At 44.7% G+C, this 19,140-nt stretch overlaps 1 protein-coding gene and 1 long non-coding RNA gene across 4 annotated transcripts in view; one reads left to right on the forward strand and one right to left on the reverse strand.

Annotated features, from left to right (window-relative positions):
* Positions 1 to 19,140, forward strand: part of Zdbf2 (zinc finger, DBF-type containing 2) — a 114,219-nt gene that overhangs the window by 46,582 nt on the left and 48,497 nt on the right. Inside the window, exon 3 of one of the 2 annotated variants that reach the window (NM_001285936.1) lies at positions 16,560 to 16,616. The exons of the other annotated variant lie outside the window; for it this stretch is intronic. The gene's annotated coding sequence lies outside the window, so the exon portion shown is untranslated. The remainder of the gene's footprint in view (positions 1 to 16,559; positions 16,617 to 19,140) is intronic. 2 annotated transcript variants of the gene reach the window in all.
* 1700039I01Rik lies at positions 1,075 to 6,257 on the reverse strand. 2 transcript variants are annotated; one of them, XR_003948680.1, is made up of 3 exons: positions 5,547 to 6,257; positions 3,207 to 3,633; positions 1,075 to 1,960 (listed from the first exon to the last, which is right to left on the reverse strand). It is a non-coding gene; the product is annotated as an RIKEN cDNA 1700039I01 gene (long non-coding RNA). The 2 variants fall into 2 exon arrangements; XR_373460.3 differs by having other exon boundaries at positions 1,075 to 2,533.

Here is a 19,140-nt window from a genome sequence, read left to right on the forward strand (position 1 = left end):
TATAGTAATAGAATGATCGCGGTGTCAGACCCTGCGAGTGTAATACGAACTAGGTTAGTCTCCACAGGCTGTTCAGAGAAAGCCCATGTCTGAGGGGACAATTTCTCTAAAAGAGCTTAATTCAAGAGTCAGGCAGGCAGGGGGAGGGGCTGAGGTGGGGGCTAAGGGTTAAACCCGCCTCCTGGAGATAGGGTCTAATCGGTGGTCTGAGGTGTGGGGAAAGGTGATTGGAGGGAAGGAAAGCTGAAGTAATTGGCGGTCCGTGCCTGAGGTGGTCTGTGTGTGCGTAGGCAAACTTCAGGGCTCTTCATAGGTCGCCTGTTCAGAAAATGGCTGCAATTGCATGACCTGAGGGTGGGTTTTGGGTCCTCTGACGTCAAAAGGACGCTCATGCCCATTAGATATTTTCTGCCGTTCCTGGGTAAGGGGAGGGGGTGTGCGGTTTCAACCGGTTTGAGCCAGACAAGGCTTCTTCCTCAAAATTCCTTTAAAAAAAAAAAAAAAAAAAAAAAAGCTTAAAACAATCGTTGCCAAGGTGACCAAGCATCAGAGGCCCCTTTTCCCCTTCTCTGTCTGTAAGGCTAGCAGGGGTCCATTCAGGTTTTCGCTGCTGAATTTCAAAAGAAAGGACAAGCTCTTTGATTTTTAAATTTCAATTTGGAAAAGAGAATGGCCTTAGCTCTACAAGAGAAAACATTGCTAATTTCATTATGGGGATTTAGTTACTATAGGAAAAACCACTTTTCTTTTTATATTCAGAATATTCTGTTTCACTCCTAGCACCAGTTTAGGGATTTTTTTTTTTTTCTTCTATTACCAAGAGTTTTCCAATTCTCTTCAGATATTGGTTGTAGTACCAAAATTAACTGGATTCTTGCCCTGCCAACCTGGGGAGCACAGATCTCTACAGATTCTGGGCTCAGTTCCCCAAGACAGCAGCATTCCCAACCCCCACTTCAGACGCTAGCCACAGTGGTTACCTGTGCATGTGACCGGGTTATAAATCAGAGGTTTCCATGACTACCCCTCAGGTTCTATGCTTTACTAAAATCGCTTGGAGTAATCAGAAAACAGTTTACTTCCAAGATTATAGGTTTATTACAGAGGATGGAAGTTAGAAACAGGAGGTTGGAGGAGCTCGCTCGCTGAGACGTAGTTGAAGGAGAGCCTTTCCACCTGTTTCCTAGCCTCCGAGTTCTGGGGTCTGTCTGTCTGTATACAGGAGCAGTAAACTCTTGGCCCTCAGTAAGGAAGCCACCCTCCAGCCCCTCAACCTCCCCTACGGTTGGGGATCGGTGTTTAGAGATTGTGGACAGGATTCGTCCTTAGTGCAGGAGTGTTTTCTTCTATCGGAAGAGCGAAGACGAGGTTGTGCCTCAAGGCACGAGAGCGGCTCGGTTCGGGGAGAGTCGGTGGGGTTGGCGGCGGGAAACCCGGGTTCTGGGTGTGAGTGACCGAGGTGGCCGCGGCCGCACCGGGCGCCGTGGGATCCGTGGGGTGATCCGGGAGGAAGCGAGTCCGCTGGAGACCCGATCGGGCTTGGAGCCGGTGTCCCGAGCCGAGCGGGCCACGCGCGGGGTTCAAACCAGCTGGTTTTCGTTAGCCCGCCGAGCCCGACGCCCGAGCCGGGAGTCGTGGACTCACCCACCGCGTGCCCAGCAACCTCGTGTCCGTCGGACTTCTTCAAAGCAGGGCCCTCAGGTCTCCCCACACAGCAACGCGCATTTTCAAAGCGATTAATACTGGGAATGGGTTCGTAAAGGCAGAACCCTCATTCTCCAGGTACTAATGGAAGGACAGAATAAGCCATTAGCTAATACGATATGTCTGTTTAATGCTGGTTCGCCAAATTCATCGTAGGGAGATAATTCAGGGCCTGTAATTGTTGTCTAAGCGCATTATCAGCAAGGAAACCCGGTGGGAGAGAATGTATATCGTCGTGAATTTCAGTGCTGGTGTTCTGATGTAAGAGAAAACGGGAAATTCTGAACACTGTCGTCTGTCCCATTTCTGAGGTTAGTATGCTAGAGTAGATTATGCTTTCCCTCCAGTTCTGGGGCATTCAGCCCAGAGCATAGATCACTTTTCCACCACTGAGCTACATTCCCAACCGCCATGGAATTCGATTTTCTGAGGAATAATTGAATAACTTTTCTGGTCTTCTCTTCAAAACATTATTGCTGTTGTAATGTGGTGCTGGGAATGGGAAACAAGGCTTTTCCCTTGTTTGGGGGAAACTTCCATTTAGCTACACTGCCCCATGGGACAATGTTTTGTTTTGTTTTGGTTTGCTTTGGTTTTTAATTTTAAAGGCAAGCAAAAAGCAAACTCTTCAGATCAACATACCCGTGACAGCTGCCAGTATGGCTGTCTTTTTGTGGTTTTGAGGATGAACTTAGAATTGCCATCTCCTCTGCTTTGCACGAGAAATCTTAGTGACTAAATTCAGCACGGTAAATTCAACAAGGTTTCTGAGAAGCGGGCTTTGGGGTGTACAATGGCTTGTCTATCTTGCATGACTCTAGAGGAAAATCTGTGAGAAACAAACAAACATGGGAGAAAAAAGTCCTTAAAAAGAAGTTGTGTGTCAAGTAATTTGTTATTAAATTTCTGCCAAGTCCCTTGCCAGTCAATGTGACAATAAAGAAAGACAAGGTATGTCATCTTACAAGTGTAGGAATTTTCTGGTAGCTTTTTGAACTTTGGATGAGCACTTGTGTTTGCTTTTGGCTTTTGAGAGGTTTACCTGACCGGTAGGGACTGTGCTGAAATGTGCCTGCTCCTGCCCTTCCTGTAAATCACCATGTTTAATGACCTCCCAAAGAGGATTTTAATTTTTCTCAAATCTAGATCTTTGCAGCACAAGATAGTTAATATATCGATATGAGAGAAAGAGCATATGGAGCTGAGAAGATGGCTCAGTGGATACCATGCTGCACGCGGACCTGGGTCAGATGGTGGAGAGGCAGGACATGGGGAAAGCATAATTGCTACCCAGTGTTGAGAAGCAGGCGGGGACAAGAGGAGTCCCAAGCCTTTCTGGCCGCCCAGTCTCTCTCTCTCTCTCTCTCTCTCTCTCTCACACACACACACACACACACACAGAGGGGGGAGGAGAGATAGAGAGGAGAGAGACAGACAGACACACTGGGGGAAAAGCTATTAAATAAAAGCAATCATTTTCATATCTGTTTGTCTTACTGTACCTGGTTAGACCAAGTCTGGAGGACATGATTAGAAGTGTGTTGATTGGGACCAGACCCAGATGATGGTCCTTTGTCTGCTCTGGATTTAGTAATTGCTCCTAGGCAGCAGCTGCTGTGAGAGAGCATCATGAGAGTATCGATGGTTTAAGCATGTGTGTGTCCATAAGGCGACGGTGGGTTTGGTGTTTTACTCTTCTGGATATTGCTGCTGCTGTGTTTTCTTCTTCTTCTTCTTCTTCTTCTTCTTCTTCTTCTTCTTCTTCTTCTTCTTCTTCTTCTTCTTCTTCTTCTTCTTCTTTCTTCTTCTCTTTCTTTTTTTCTACACTTCAACTAGGGAGCGGGGAAATCCTTTAGAAAGGCTTGTATGCTTGAAGTGTTCGTTTTAGAGAAGCTAGTTCTGATGTTTCAGATCCAGACCGGAGGTGCTCTGAAATGGAAAATAAATAAATAAATAAAGACAGGCAGATTCAGCAGTTCCTTGCAGAAAATGCAGTTTGCTGGGGACTTAGAAACAAAAGCAAGCACTTTTCTTTGTAAACTTTAGACATTTTTAAACAACCTTTAATTACAGTGGGCATATATATATCTTTCAAGTTTAGCTTTTATGAACCTTTTTACAACATACTTTAGCCTTTAGTTTTATCTTTATATGTCTAACTTATAATCTTAAGTGGGGGGAAGGCTTTTATTTAGAAGTGTTTGGTGTGGTTAGCAGTAAGACAGCTTAGCTCACAGCAGGAGGAAGGAGTTAACCCACACAAAGGTTCACTGAGACTAACCTGAATGTACAGTCCTTTTCAAAAAGTAATATCATGTCCAGCGTCAGTTAAAGTTAAACACTTTGAAAGTTAGGTGTCATAGTACAGTCCTGTAATACAAAAAACTAGGAAGTCTGAAACAGGAGGATTGGTAATCTGAGACCAATGTAGACCACACAAGACTTTACCTGTCTTAAAAAGCAAAACAGGGCAACAACAAAAACCACAAGACAAAAGCGTAAAAAGGCCAGCAAGATGGTTTCACCATCTGTTTGCCTCCAGAAGCCATTTGTGGAAAGAAGGTTACCATTTCCACAAGCTTGCTACAGTGTGCAGAAGTGCACTTGTGAGATCTGCAGGCACACGTGTGCACACGCACGCGCACTCAACACCACACACACACACACACACACACACACACACACACACACACACACAGAGAGAGGAACTCAGAGAATAAACATGAGTGACTATCTGAAAATGCATAAATACACAAAAATACATACATACATGAAGATAAAAAAATAAGTAAGTGTTAAACACAACGAAGCAGAAACCCCTGAACTTCTAAACAGTCCAGGCATCGTGTTGCACCATGATGAGCTGTCTTCACAACTCTGACCTATAGAACTAGGGATGTGTGCCAGGGCTTGCATAAAACAAGAGACGAAGACCAAGATGCCTGAAGTCACATTAAGCTCGATCCCTACAGCGAGGTCCCTGGTGCAGTGTATGCATTGCAGCTCACAAACTAATTGTACCAGAGTATTCTTGCCAGCAACATAGTGGGTGTTAAGCTGGCGCTGCCAGATGTGGTGCTTCCAAGAGTTCTGAGGGGAGAGAACTGGGACACACAATTACTGCTGTAAGCCTCTGTGCAGAGTTACATCGTCAAGAGATCTCAGAGGTGATTTTGCCTTCGTTTCATTCACCAGATTGTTGTATCCATTCAGAAAATTGGAGAAACCGATTTACTTATTGAATTAGTAGTTTAGTATGGTAGATAGAGATAAAGGATGAAATTTGGGAATAGACAACTGCAGGTGAGACACAGGATGAGCCATGTGGAAGGGGACCACAGCTCCTATGCCCCGTCCCCAGATGAGGTTAGGATTTGGTGTGATTAGAGATCTAGGGTTAGCAGTCAATCTTTTACCCTAGTAACTGTGTTTTTTTTTTTGGGGGGGGGTGGTGTTCTTGGGCTAGGTACACTGCTGTGTTGATTGCCAGTCTCAATGAAGCCTGGACTCTTGGTGAGAGTATATGTGATAGACCTCTCCCCTCAAACACTTTGGGCTCCCATAGACCTCCAGCTTTTAGTTGGAACTCTTTGGGGAATGATATGTGTTTGGGGGACTCTAAACATCCCAGTCAACTTGTCTTGGAACTCTCCAAATGTCCTATCCCTTAGGGTTCTCATCTTGGACTCTTTTGGGGTACCGTGCACTACAGTTTTGTTGTACCAGTGACAGTTTTTATATCTTTGTCACGACTCTTACTCAGCTCAAGAAGAACTCAGCTCCCCGGTTTCCCAAGTTTGATGTACGCCGCAATTCCGACAAAAAAGAGAGAGGATACTCACATAGCGGCCATCAGCAGGAAGCGTGCTCCCACTAGCGGTGTCTTCTTGGTTAGAGCTGATGTCCACGGCACAGCACCAGAGCAGCAGGCAGATCGATCATCACTTAGTGGGGTCCAAACCACTCCATTACCGAGCCAATCTAATCATGTCCCCCAGACTCAGCTGAGCTATGGTAAAATATGAAAGTGACTGAGAAGGAGAAAGATCGTCTTCAAGATTTGATTGTAAGAATGCAGGTGGCTCAAGTCCCACAAGATCACACAGAGCGACCCAGGGTTTGAGAAGAGCAGGTGCTTGCAGGAACACTCTAGAATCTTCATTGTACGTCCTGTGGATTAAAAGGGCAAAACGAGGTAATAAGCAGGGCTGCCGTCTGGCCTTATTTTCTGCCAAGATTTTAAAGCACGGTAGTGCACACCAGTAATGTCGAAGTTAACAGGCTTGCTTCTTTCAAGGATAGTTCATAGCGTGGGGCACAGTCACACTGTGTGGTAGATGCTGAGAACTATCTTTTCTTGTAAATCTGAACCTCCGTGACCTGGAGCTCCCTTCCCATCCCCCAGTCCTTGGAAACCTTTCTCATCTATGAGTGGCCCTCCGCTCCTTTAGTGCTTCCCCGGGCGGGCGTCTTGTCCTGCCAGCAGCTGTGTCTGTCCTTTTGTGAGGTTCTTTGTTTGCAGGACCTGCCACACAGATGTCTGTAGTGGCTGCCTTGCTTACTGTCGGTGTGTTTCGGTCTCATCTCTCCACTATCCTGCACGACTTGCTGCTCCTATTTTTTGCGCAGTCTAATTTCCTTTGGTTGTGTTAAGGATTTGTACACATTTTAATTTGTACACACAACACACCCTGTGTGTAGGGCTTGGAGCGTAGTTTTTTGTTTTGTTTTTATTTTGCTGCAGCTTGGTCTTCAGTTCACGGTTTTCTTGAAAACCTTCCATCCTCTTGTCTTGGATGCTCTGGCTACAGCCGTTTGAAACCTTGCTGGAGCCTCAGTCTGCCCACAGTTCTTTACATACTTCAGTGAAGGCTTATTTAAATCCCCCCCCCTCTCTCTCTGTGTGTGTGGGGGGGCACTTTTTTCCACCTTTCCGTGAGTTCTGGGGAGCAAACTTAGGTTGTTAGGCTTCTACCAAGTGCTCTTACCTACACTACCATCTTTCCAGCCCTTCACAGAAAATTAAACAGCTATATAGTCGTTATTCCTTTTTAAATTTTTATTTTATTTTACAAATTATTGTGTGAATGCTTTTCCTGTATGTGTGTGTGTGTGTGTGTATAATGTGCACCATGTCCATGCCTGAGGCTCACAGATATTAGAAAATGGTGTCAGATCCCTGGAATTAGAGTTTGGAAGTCTAGCTGGCCGAAGTGGGCACATACTTTTAATCCCAGCACTCCAGAGGCAGAAGCAGGCAGACCTTAGAGTCTGAGGCTAGCGTGGTCTACAGAGCAAGTTCCAGGGCAACCTGGGCTACATTGAGAAACTCTGTGTTGTCTTAGAAAAATAAAAACAAAAACAAACAAACAAAAACACAAAATACCCCAAAACAAAACAAAAAGGATGGTTGTGAACAATCATTTGGGTGCTGGGAACTATGGGTCCTCTCCAAAAGCAGTTAGTGCTTTTAACACCATCTGTCCAGTCAGTCGTAATATTTTTTATTTTTTTATTTTTTATTTTTTTTTTAAAGATTTTTATTTATTATTATATGTAAGTACACTGTAGCTGTCTTCAGACACACCAGAAGACGGAGTCAGATCTTGTTACGGATGGTTGTGAGCCACCATGTGGTTGCTGGGATTTGAACTCTGGACCTTCGGAAGAGCAGTCGGGTGCTCTTACCCACTGAGCCATCTCACCAGCCCCGTAATATTTTTTAAAAAGAATTGTTTGTTATGTATATAAGTAGGCTGTCACTGTCTTTAGACACACTAGAAGAGGGCATCAGATCCCTTTACAGATGGTTGTGAACCACCATGTGGTTGCTGGGATTTGAACTCAGGACCTCTGGAAGAGCAGTCAGTGCTCTTAACTGCTGCACCATCTTTCTAGTTCCCCATATTGTTTTATGAACAGATTCCAGTGTCTTTCTAGGCTAAAAGTTGGAGGCACAATTAAGATCTTCAAATATCAGTAAGCCTTGAGTTCACAACTCAGTGTTACCATCACATAAGCCACATGCTCAGGTTTTCAGTACATAGATGCTAACACAAACTTGTTAGGAAAGCTGGACACTCAGGACCAAAGCTGTGAGGGAGCCCCAGGAGCACGAGCTGTTTTCCTCAGGAAATAGTTCATCAAATCACACAGGAAGGATACAATGTAAAACGTTCAGCACACTTCACTTGCAGAATTATGATTTGTACGCTTTTGTTCTATAAATATGTATTCTTGCACATTTGGTTTTGCCTGACCAACATTTTGTTTTGTTTTGTTTTGTTTTAGACTTTTATCCACCAGAAACCTCAATCTTCCTTATTTTTCTTTAGTCAGGCAGGAACAAAGGATGGATACAGACCTGGTGTCCCAACCAGAGGCTTTTTTTCTTGAAAGCCCCCAACTACAAGATAATCTCTCCTCCTCCCCTTTGTAGGTGTAGCACTGGGGATCAATAATAGTGGGCTTTGTGAATAATAAGCTAGGCTTACCACCCCATCTTAGCACGCCTGTCTGTCGTTGTTGTGTTTGTTTTTTCCAGACAAGGTTTCTCTGTATAGCCCTGGCTATCCAGGAGCCACTATTTTTTTCCCTCAAAAGTCTTTGGAATGGCTTATTTCTAGGCAGCTACAGTATATTTCCCCTCACACTGGACATTTGCCAAGCTCCTGATAGTATCAACTATTCCCTGCTGTGAGCCACAGCCTCCATTTCCAATTCTGACTGTCCCTGTTCCTAACCAGCTGCTTCCTGCTCTAAGGTCTCCTCATTAGGGTCAGAGGGACAAAGAGAAAGAAGGCGCCAAATAGACACCACAATCTTCATACCTATTGTCCCACGGTGATGCCATTCATTGCTGGCTGTGAGCTTATTCCCCACAGAGAATATAGGCTAGGGATGGTCCTGCAGTAACTCCTCACTCAATGGGTTCAGGGACTTGCTCCCTGTTCCCTCGCTATGGGAATTAATTTCCTGTATACCTCAGCCCTTGACCCGACAATTAGATCCCACCTGGTCAGCTCTCTGTTGGGAAGGGGGAGGGGGAGCCCTTGCCATCAGTCCTTCCTCTCTATGGTCGGTCTGTCCGTTCCTGTCAGAACAGAGATGTCATTTTCCTCCCAATGGGAAGATTCATGATGACACTGGCAACAGAATACTTGAGGGTGGACAGAGATGTGGCTGGGACACTATGCTATGCAGCATGAAAGAGCTACAGCCCCTCAGTGACAGAGCCCTGAGTGTCCCAGTGCAGTTTCTGGGCTTTCCTTCGTTTATGTGAGTGTAGAAGAGCTAACATCCAGGGCAAGTGCAGACCGCCACAATGCTTTGACTCTCCTGTTTGCAACTCTCTTTTTACACTGTTATCCTGTCTTCCTCTAATTTCCTTGTGGCAGGAAGCAGGACTCAGCTTTGGGCTGACAAGATTTGGAGCTAGTCGTGGAGCAAATCTATGAGCCTTTCTCTAGACACCTCTATGGCCTGGCTTCATAATGGTTAAGTGTCAGACCAGTGACCAGGCGTTCTACACAGGGGGAACTTACTTTTGCAGATGAGCCTTTATTTATAATGAGGTGACACCTTGATAAACACATTGTAAGATGAACACATCTTAAATTGAAAACAGATTGAATACGCCTAAGCTACTGCACATTGTTGCTTAGCAACACTGCGCAGCAGAGTACCATTTTTTTTTCTCCTGGTGATTACGTGGCTGGCTGAGAGCTGTGGCTTGCTGCTCTGCCTGGTATCTGAAGTGTTTGTTATATTGCTAATCCAGGAAAAGATGAAAATTTAAAGTATGAAGCCCAGTCTCTGCTGAATGAACATTGCTCTCTCTTCCAACCTAAAACCCCATTCCAAGGCTTATCATCACCTCTGTGGGTGTCTTACTAGGACACACCCGTGGTTACTGTCTGGTTTTTATCCAGTTTATTTCTAGAGAGACAGCTAATGTCTAGGAGAGCCCTACTGGTAAGAGAGGGGGTGCAGGTCAGGTAAGAAGGGAGGAGGCAGGAGAACAAAGCGCAGGGGACAACAAATCACTGAGATAATTACAAATCCCAGAGAAGATGGGGTCTCCAAAGCCAGTGGGTAGGGGAAATTGCCCAGACCAGAGGCACACACAATGGGAGGGGACCGGGAGGAAGGGCAGGGTGTTAGCCCAGCAGGGTTCCATGGGGAGAGCTACTTGGGGGCTTGGGTCAGGCAGCATGAGTTCCATTGAGGTTCTGTGACAGAGGTGGCCAGAATGATTCAGTGGTCTGAACTCTCTATAAGGGACCTGGGGGTCAATTGGTAAGTCAGGTAGGTTTTACCCAGCTGTCTCCTAGGGAGGTGGTACCAGGATGAGGCTGCATAAGGCAGTGGACTGTATCTGTCACCTTGAGAGACTGGGACATCTGGCAATTGCACAAAAGGCTCAGCTGAGACTGAAAGGTGAAAGTAACCGTCGATCGCAGCTTTGTAGCAGGGGATATAAAATCCACTTGCAGCTCTCCTCGAACAGCTCAGAGAATGCTAAGCACACAAGACACTGTTACCGTACTCTTACTTTCTGTTTGTTCAAAACAGCAAATGATTTCGTTTTAAAGGAAAAAACCAGCAAGCAAGCAAGCAAACAAACAAAAAACCATCATGAACTTGAAAATGGAGTGAAGTAAGACTTCTTTCACCTACAAAGTGTTTTCAGAGCATATATGAAACAGTTTTTAAAATATTCATTTAGAAGCTAGGGACCTACAGCTCTGTCAGTGGTGGAAGACTTGCCTGGCATGTGCAGAAGACCCCGGGTTCAGTTCTCAGCACCAGGGGCTGGGGGCAGGGAGGCCGTCAGAATTCTACAGATGGCGAGTGAGCTCAGGCAGAGATAGGGTGCACAGTAGGAATTGGCCTTGGCCTCTTCTCTTCAGCCTCCCCGATATGGGTGGTTCACTTTTAAAAACTTATTATCTTTAGACAGGATCTCACTGTATCACCCTGGCTGCCTCCGCATCGTCCTGAGCTCTGGAACCAAAAGCCTGCTCCATCACCGCTTGGCTGGCATTTTCTCCCTACCCCGCTTCTGCAAGGAGATTTTGTTCTTGGTTAGTTTAGCTTAGTTATTTCCCCTTTGTTCCTAATAATTTCTTTCCTTGCATTTTTTTGTCTGCTGCAGTTTTCTTAATATGACGATCTCTAATTCCAAGCGTTTTCCTGTAGACAGCATGATTTGTTTATATCTGAGTAATAAATGTTCTATCATGTTTTCATATCCCATTTTGTTTACCTATTTTGCTCTTATTGATAATGCTTTGATAAATCTCTCTCTCTCTCTCTCTCTCTCTCTCTCTCTCTCTCTCTCTCTCTGTGTGTGTGTGTGTGTGTATGTGTTTCTCTGGGTATGTTGCCAGGAGTAGTATACTTAGCTCTTGCCTTACAAAAATGTTTTAAATTACATTTGTTTGTTTATTATGTGTACACACACACACATACACACACACACAACACACAAAGAGAGACGAGTATGTGCATAGGTACCCCGTGCACTTGCGGAAGTTAGAGGACAACTCAGGGCAATGGGGCTGTCCTTTCACTCCACGGGTGGGTTCTGGAGATAGGACTCAAATCATCAGTGCCTTTCTCTACCTTCTGAAATACCTTGCTGGCTCATTTTATTTATTATTATTATAGTAGTAATTATTATTATTATTAATTTATTTTGGTTTTTCAAATAAATGTAGCACTGGCTGTCCTGGAACTCTTTGTAGACTAAGCTCATCTAGAACTCACAGAGACCCACTTGCCTCTGCCTCTCAGTGCTGGGACTGAAGATGACTGCCACCATGCCTGCTTGCTGGCTCAGTGTAAAAATTACACTTTTGTGTCTTGTAGTTCATGTGTGCAGCATCCATGTCATGTCCAGATGACAGCAGCTCACAGCACTGATTGTCCCCAGCTGAAGCAAGATGGCTGTAAAGAAAAGCTATGGAGTTGTTTGGCAAAGCCAGGTTAGAGGCAATTGGGAGCTCTGGGGAGCTGTTGGTTGGGGAGAGTCTCTGGCTGATGTGCTGCTGGGGAAAAGCAGGGCTCTGTCTTCAGAACCATCTGCTGTGGCCTGGTACCTGTGTCATTTATACACTAAGAAGAGAGGTTTTGCAATAGTTGACTGAAATATTTTTTAACATTTTATTTTATTTTATGTGCATTGGTGTTTTGCCTGCATATATGTCTGTGTGAGGGTGTAGGATCCCCTGGAGCTGGAGTTACCGTCGTGACCTGCCACTTGGGTGCTGGAAATATGAACCTGGAACCTCTGGAAGAACAGCCAGTGTTCTTAACCACTGAGACATCTCTCCAACTCAACTTACATCTTTAGTGCAATTAAAGCAGAGTTTAAGGGCAAAGAAGAACTTAAGGAATCCAGACAAAGTCATTGAGAGACAATGCTGCCATAAGTCTGAATTGAGGAACGACTCATTTTTAGGGTAAAATGAATTTTCATAGGATAATTCCTGAGAATGTGTCTTGCTAACATTTTCCGTAGTGGATGAACTGAAAGGAAAATTAAATGGAGCTTTCTGTATTTCTTATAATACTGGCAATGATTTGTTGAAGCACTCAATTTTGGAGCTTGCTGTGTTTTTTCTAATTACTTTAATTGCAGTGCCATAAAGCCTACTTCTTGTATTTAATTTTTTTCTTAACTACTACCATCACGGTATAGGGTAACATCTAACATCCTGATGTTTTGTTAATGTTAGCATATGGGTGCAAAAACTCTCATGCACAAACACACACCCATGGAAGTGCACGAATTTGTGTAAGCTTACAGGCTTATACTCTGATTTGAGACCATCTCCAATAGTTGTATAAAATAGTTGTTTGAGAATTCAGTTCTGAGCCAGTGTTCTTCCCAATTCGTTACTAGTTACTATGACAGATGATGTGCACAGGTCTGTATGGTCTGTCCGTAATTTTAACTACTTCTCCATCAATTTCGTTGGACTAGATTCTGAGGATGTTTAACCAGCGGGTTTTCTGCTTCCCAAGTCTTCCGCGGGAGCCAGGAAAAGTCCTCGATCCTGGAAGGACCTCATAAGTGACACATTGGCTTGTTTGATCCAAATGGAAGATTTCAGGGTCCCTCCCTTGTTTGATCCAAACGGAAGATTTCAGGGTCCCTCCCTTGTTTGATCCAAACGGAAGATTTCAGGGTCCTTCCCTTGTTTGATCCAAACGGAAGATTTCAGGGTCCTTCCCTTGTTTGATCCAAACGGAAGATTTCAGGGTCCCTTCCGTAGTTGACTATATTGGCTATGAGTAAAAAAAGTCATGGAAAATTTGTCCACAAAACAACTCCACTAAGTTGTTTCATAAAATTTCGTTTACTGGTGGGGTTTTGGAGAAATCCTTGGTGTGGTGTAAAAGTCTTAGCAATATGAAGATTTAGATTTAGTTGGTTAGCTTCACATACGTTTGTCCTGTGGTGGCAGCAGCGGTGGCAGAGCTGGTAGTAGGGTGGCAGCAGTTGTGCGCACGTGTATGTGTATTCGTGGGTTGTGAGTGTGAGCGGGAGCACACACTTGTTTGTGTGTGTGTTTAGTAGAGAAGGGTGTTTGATGAAATTGCTGTAGGGCTTACAGTGGAAGAAAATGATTTTTGAAACTAGAGCTTAAAAGCTTTAACAGTTTAAACGATATTTGGAGTATTTAGCCACTTTTTCCATTTTTCAAACTAGATTAAATAAGCAGACCACCCTGGACAGAGATTTCGATTGCTGCTCTGTCTCTCCATAGGTGGATTATTGAAGGATAACTTTAGAGCCCCAGAAGGGTCCTTGGAATTCAGTGTTTGGCCAGTAAGAGAGGAAACGAATGATGTTAAGGTAAAGTAATGGTAAAAGGTTCAGAAGCGAAGATTTTGAATTGTCGGATGGATATTCTCAGAGAGAAGTCAGAAATCCCTCCTAGGGATTCAGGAATAAAAACATTTCAGGGTTAGGGAACTCCACTCCGCATGTAGAGTCCCAAAGAACTTTAGTTCATGAGTTGTCTTTCAAGAGACACCCAGAATAACCGAAGTCAAAGTGCACCCCTACTTATCGTGAATGAAAGCGTGGGTGGAGGACTGGACTGTTAAGAGCCAAGCAGTGACCTGCGGACAATCCCCTTCACATTGGCTGAGGGAGGGATGTGTTTCTGATTCAAATGTGTGTTGTAGCTTAGGGGTAGGAGCTCAACACGCGAAAGTGCTTGGCAATAAAGGCACTTGCAGCCAAGCTTGGTGACTTGAGTTTGATCCCCAGAATTCACTGTGCAAGGAGATACTGGACTCCCTCTGACCTCCATAGTGCACCGCAAGGCAAGTTGAGTATCGTCACCCCACAACACATACACAATTAGAAAAAATAATTTAAGTGGTGGAAACTGATTGTTTTTCAATACCTATTGATAGGAGAGGAAAGAGCTAAGCTCTATTATGTTAAAGGCAATGTTAAAAGCGATGCAGAGGGTAAATGCTGAGTGGGGCTGTCAGGAGGATGAGAGGAGTGAACGTTGAAGGGCCTGCCATAGAGTTAGCCGGGGAAGTGTCTGAACCCCTAGCTCCCTGCATTGCTGGCACAGCCTTTCGTTCTTCCGCTGTATGTTTCAGGTTTGGGCATTTTTAGGTCAGCTAGCCATTTCTTTCCTCTTTGCTCCCATATCATGGCCTGGGGAAGAGCCTCCTTTCCGCGCCCTTGAGAATCCCAGAAGCCGACACAGAAGAGAGATGGAGTGGCGAACACAGAACTGAGAGGGATGCCGGGAAGCTAGCACAGGAGCTTTGCGGAGAGGCTTGGTAGACAGTCGGAATGCAGGGCAGCGAGGGCACACTTGACGTTCAGGCCTGAGACACCACCGTGATTTTCCTAGTAGGTCTTGCTGATGTCGCTAACGGGCAAAAAGTGCCCTTACAATTATTTGGAAACAGATACTAACTTTGGTGTGTAGTGTACATCCAAACTGCTTTTTAATTTTTATTTATTATGTGTATGTACGTGTCCGCCGCTGCCGCCACCGCTGCCACCGCCACCACCGCCAAGAATTCTTCTTAGCCCTAGTCTCACTTTTTTAAAAAAATTATACCCTTTTGTTCATTTTTCAAAATTTCTCCAAAAATCTACTCCAAACAAACGAAAACAACTTATAAATCCTAAAAAGTTCAAAACAAAACAAATGGACAAACAAAAATACCCCAGAAAGCATACATTTGTAACAGCTTTCCCCAAATTCACATTTGAGTTTTTGTAGTGACTGTTTAAATGTTTTCTAGCAAGAAAAGGGACATATGATTTCCATGTAAAATAAATCAGTACGGGTTTTCTGTTTGTTTTTGTTTTGAGACAGGGTTTCTCTGCATAGCCATGACTGTCCTGGAACTCACTCTGTAGACCAGGCTCAAACTCAGAAATCCACCTGCCTCTGCCTCCCAAATGGTGGGATTAAAGGTGCGCGCCAACACTGCAGGGCATTCAGTACTTTTTTTTTTTTTTTTTTTTTTTTGGTAGGTTTGGAAGCTCAAGACTTGATTTCAGTGTGCAGATTTTGGAGGAGTAGATTGGCTTTCTCAGGCATCTGTGACCAATTTATTGCTAGAATATCTTATATCTTAGAAGTTCTCCTACCGTGGAAGGCAGACTTGGAGGGCCACGGAATGATTCTAAGAAGCCTGGACCTGTTTGGAAACAAAGTGACTCAATGCCAGCTAAGTGCTTAGATCTGATAGGATCACCCAGTGCTTAGATCTGATAGGATCACCCAGTGAGGAGTTGTGTCATTTCTTGTTAGAAAAGTAACACAGTGGGTGTGTTTTGTTCATCAGAGGAAAGATACACACCTGCTTTAGACACTTGAAGCCCGGCTTTACAAATGCCCATATTGGGCATCAGAACTGCATAAACGCTTTTCTATAGTTGCCATGCATCATTTGGAAGCCACACAAAATTTTGCAGGGGAGGAAACTGTCTTTCAGGCCACTGAGTGAGTTTAAAGACTGCTACAGACAGAACACTCAAGCCTTTTAGGGGAGCTCAACAGACCATCTGCAGCTGTGTAGCTAGTAAGGGACAAATGTGCTGTATTCCTTGGGACTTAAAAGCACTTGCACCAACTTACTGCAAGGAAACAAAGCTAGGGGATTTCCCTGAAAATCTAATTCTGAGCGAAGTACTGTGTAAAACAGTGCATTTTATTAGTCAGTGCCAAAATGAGGCCGGCAAATTAAGATGGAACTTTGGCATTATTAAACATAATAACAGAATCTTGACTCTTTTGTATTGTGCTACAATTCATTTTTAATTCGAGCAAAATGCTTTTCATCTGATTCTCTTGTCTTATGTTTGGTGATTCTGTGTATTATATAGGAACTCAATTCATATTCAAGTTTATATACTTAATTACATATCCATATATATGCCCTATGTCTGTAGATTAAATGACTCATATTTAGAAGAGAGGATAGAGGAGAACAGCCCTCAGCCCTAAGGCCAGCAAGGGGCAGTAGGGCTGCTGCCTGTGTGCTGCAGTTTATCTAAGGCCATTCTCGCCTCCCACAGAGGGTAGGTGGGGAGGCACAGAGTTGGGGTGGCAGCAGCTTCAGTCTTCACACCGATAACATCAGTGACCTTCAGCTCTAGAGAAAGAAGCCTCTGTTCTTGCAAAAGCTGCATATTTATCATTCCGAGCCTATTTTAGTAAATGTCCCACAAGGAGGCATCCAGAATGGTTATCAGGTGTACTGGCTACAGGAAATTTCCCTGGTGGCATGCGGCTTTCTCAGGCAAGCACTTTATTGAGATTTGTGGGCATCCTACTAATATTCTCGGTCTTCTCCAGGGTAGCTTTCCGGCTCTGGTTTCCTCATCTGGAACCCTCTGCAGTGTGCTTTGCCAGGTACTGTCTTGTAGTCTTTTGGGGGGTTTCTGTGGCATTTGCATGTGGGACTCCTGTGCAAAGCTTCAGGAGACACTGTGTCCGGACTGTGCAGTGCACAGGGAAATCCCGCTTCGCTGCTCTTCGAAGTACTCTGAGCTGCCGTGTGTGGGGCACTCAGCTCCTGGTTGATGATCAGTTGGGGCTGGGAAAGTAGGGCACTACCAGTGTCACCAGTGTGCTCTCAGATAGTGGTTGCTGTGCTAGGAACTAGAGCGGGCAAACGCTTCGCACTGTGGACTTGCTGACTCTCTCTGGCTACAGCGATACTGCTCAGTGGATGCCCTACTAGTTCTAACAAAATAGAGCCTAATTGTATTATTCCTGGGCAGCCACCAACTCGACCCTGGTCCGACCTTATGTACCCACTAGTGAGCTGCGTCAGAGTCCTCCAATAGGGCTGTAGATGTGGCGCGGGGTAAAGGCACTTCCTGCTAAGCTAAAGGATGGGAGTTCCCTCCCCTGATCTGCAAGATGGAAGGAAAGAACTGAATTCCACATATTATTCTCTGACCGCCACTTTGGGGCATGGTGCATGTGCTTGAGCACATGCGTGAGGCGTGCACGCGCTCACGAGCACATGTGCACGCATACACTAAATAAATAGACTAAACATATAATAACAAGAATAATGAAGAATGTATACAGTGGGCTGGCAAGATGACCTGAGTTTCATCCCTGCAACTACTGCAAGCTGTATTCTGATCTACACACATACCATGCACACACGTGTCATGATACAGTGTGCTGTGGTACATGAACACGTATGCACACGTGCACACACACGTGATAATATAAATAGTTATGAAAATTATTGCTGGGAAGGCAGATTTTTATCCCCACCCCCTTACCCCGATCCTAGTTCTCCAGACAGGAGGCACGGAGCCTCTCAGAGAAGTGAACGGAAGTGTCGAAGCAAGGTAAGCTGTACATAGGCGAGAACACCGGCAAACAAATACAAAGGGCTGGCTAGTTTTCGTAGCCTCTGGGCTATAAGGTGGACCCTCAGCTGTCTTACCTTGATCTTTGTAGTCCTTTCCAGAACGGGAGATACCTAACTAAAAGAGGTGATTGGGAGCTGTGATTAGGGAATGACTGTTTTGCATAGCAAAGGCAGGCATGTTGGAATTAAATTTGCGAAATTAGTTAACAGCGTGCGCGTGCGTGCGTGCGTGCGTGCGTGCGTGTATGTGTGTGTGTACGTACAGTGATTACTCAAGCTTCAGCTTCATCAGAAATATAGGAACTAGGAGGGCTCAGCTTGGAGTCTGCAGTTTGATCCTCAGGACACAGTAGAAGGAGAAACCCAACTTCTATAGATAGTCCCCTGATCTCTGCACTCATGGCATGCCACATTCCCTTTGTGGCACACACACACACACACACACACACACACACACACACATACACACACAGCATAGTGCACATGCTAGGACACATACATGTTGCAGCACACATATGTTGCAGCACATACATATCACGCCACACACTGGCACATTTGCATTTGCATCCTGGCATGCACGTTCAGTGGCACACTCATGAAGTGGTACGTACTGGTTGTTGCACATGTGCTGTGGCATGCACACACAGCGGCACATTCATATTGCAGTATATGTATGTCAAGGCACACTTTGGCCATGGCACACATGAACACATAAATATAGTAAAAACGGAATAAAATAGGAACCAAGGCCAAGCTCCATGGGAAAGCATTGGTGCAGGGCTCCCTAGGCAGGAGCTCAACCTCCTTAGCACGGAACCAAAGAAAATCAACACTACTGCATTTTTGGTGTTTGACAGTATGGGTATGGAATTTTCTAATGTTCTTTACACATTATGATATTTGAATGCCAATGATAAACATTTTAGGAATACAGGCTATGGAAAATAAAATCAATCTCGATGTTTTCCTTCTAACAGCTTATATCTACAAAGACCGATTAGCTCTCTTTTGCAGTGCCTAGGAGGCAATCAGCTGCTTCCAGTTGCTTCTGCCCAGCCACCTGCTACCAGAAACTCATCCTGGCAGAGCTTGACAGCAAGCTTCATACTCTTTGAGTGATATTTGGCTACAAACATTGCTGCTGCTGCTCTGAGTGAGGGATGGAAGGAAGGGCTGTGGGCTTAGAGTCAGTGGCAGGAAGAGCAAACAAGGTTTCCAGGGGAATAGCGAACAAGGAGGGTTTCCACCAAGCAGGGCATCCTCCTCTAATCTGCTGACTGCCGAGCAAGGGCAATTCCTGTTGGAGACAGCAGAATTGGAGAATACAGAAATCTATTTGAGGTTGAGTTTTGAATAATATTCTGAATTTTGTTTGTTTTGTTTGAAACGGGTTTACTCTGTAGTTTTAGCTGCTTCCATGTAGTACTTACCATGTACACCCCGAACTCATAGAGATCCACCTCCCTCTGCCCCAAAGTTGTTCTTGAGAGTTATAAAAGAAGCAGGGAGGGAAACCGGCAAAGGAAAGATAATTTCTGAATT

This window comes from Mus musculus, chromosome 1, assembly GCF_000001635.26.
Source record: "Mus musculus strain C57BL/6J chromosome 1, GRCm38.p6 C57BL/6J".
Classification (NCBI taxonomy): Eukaryota; Metazoa; Chordata; class Mammalia; order Rodentia; family Muridae; genus Mus; species Mus musculus.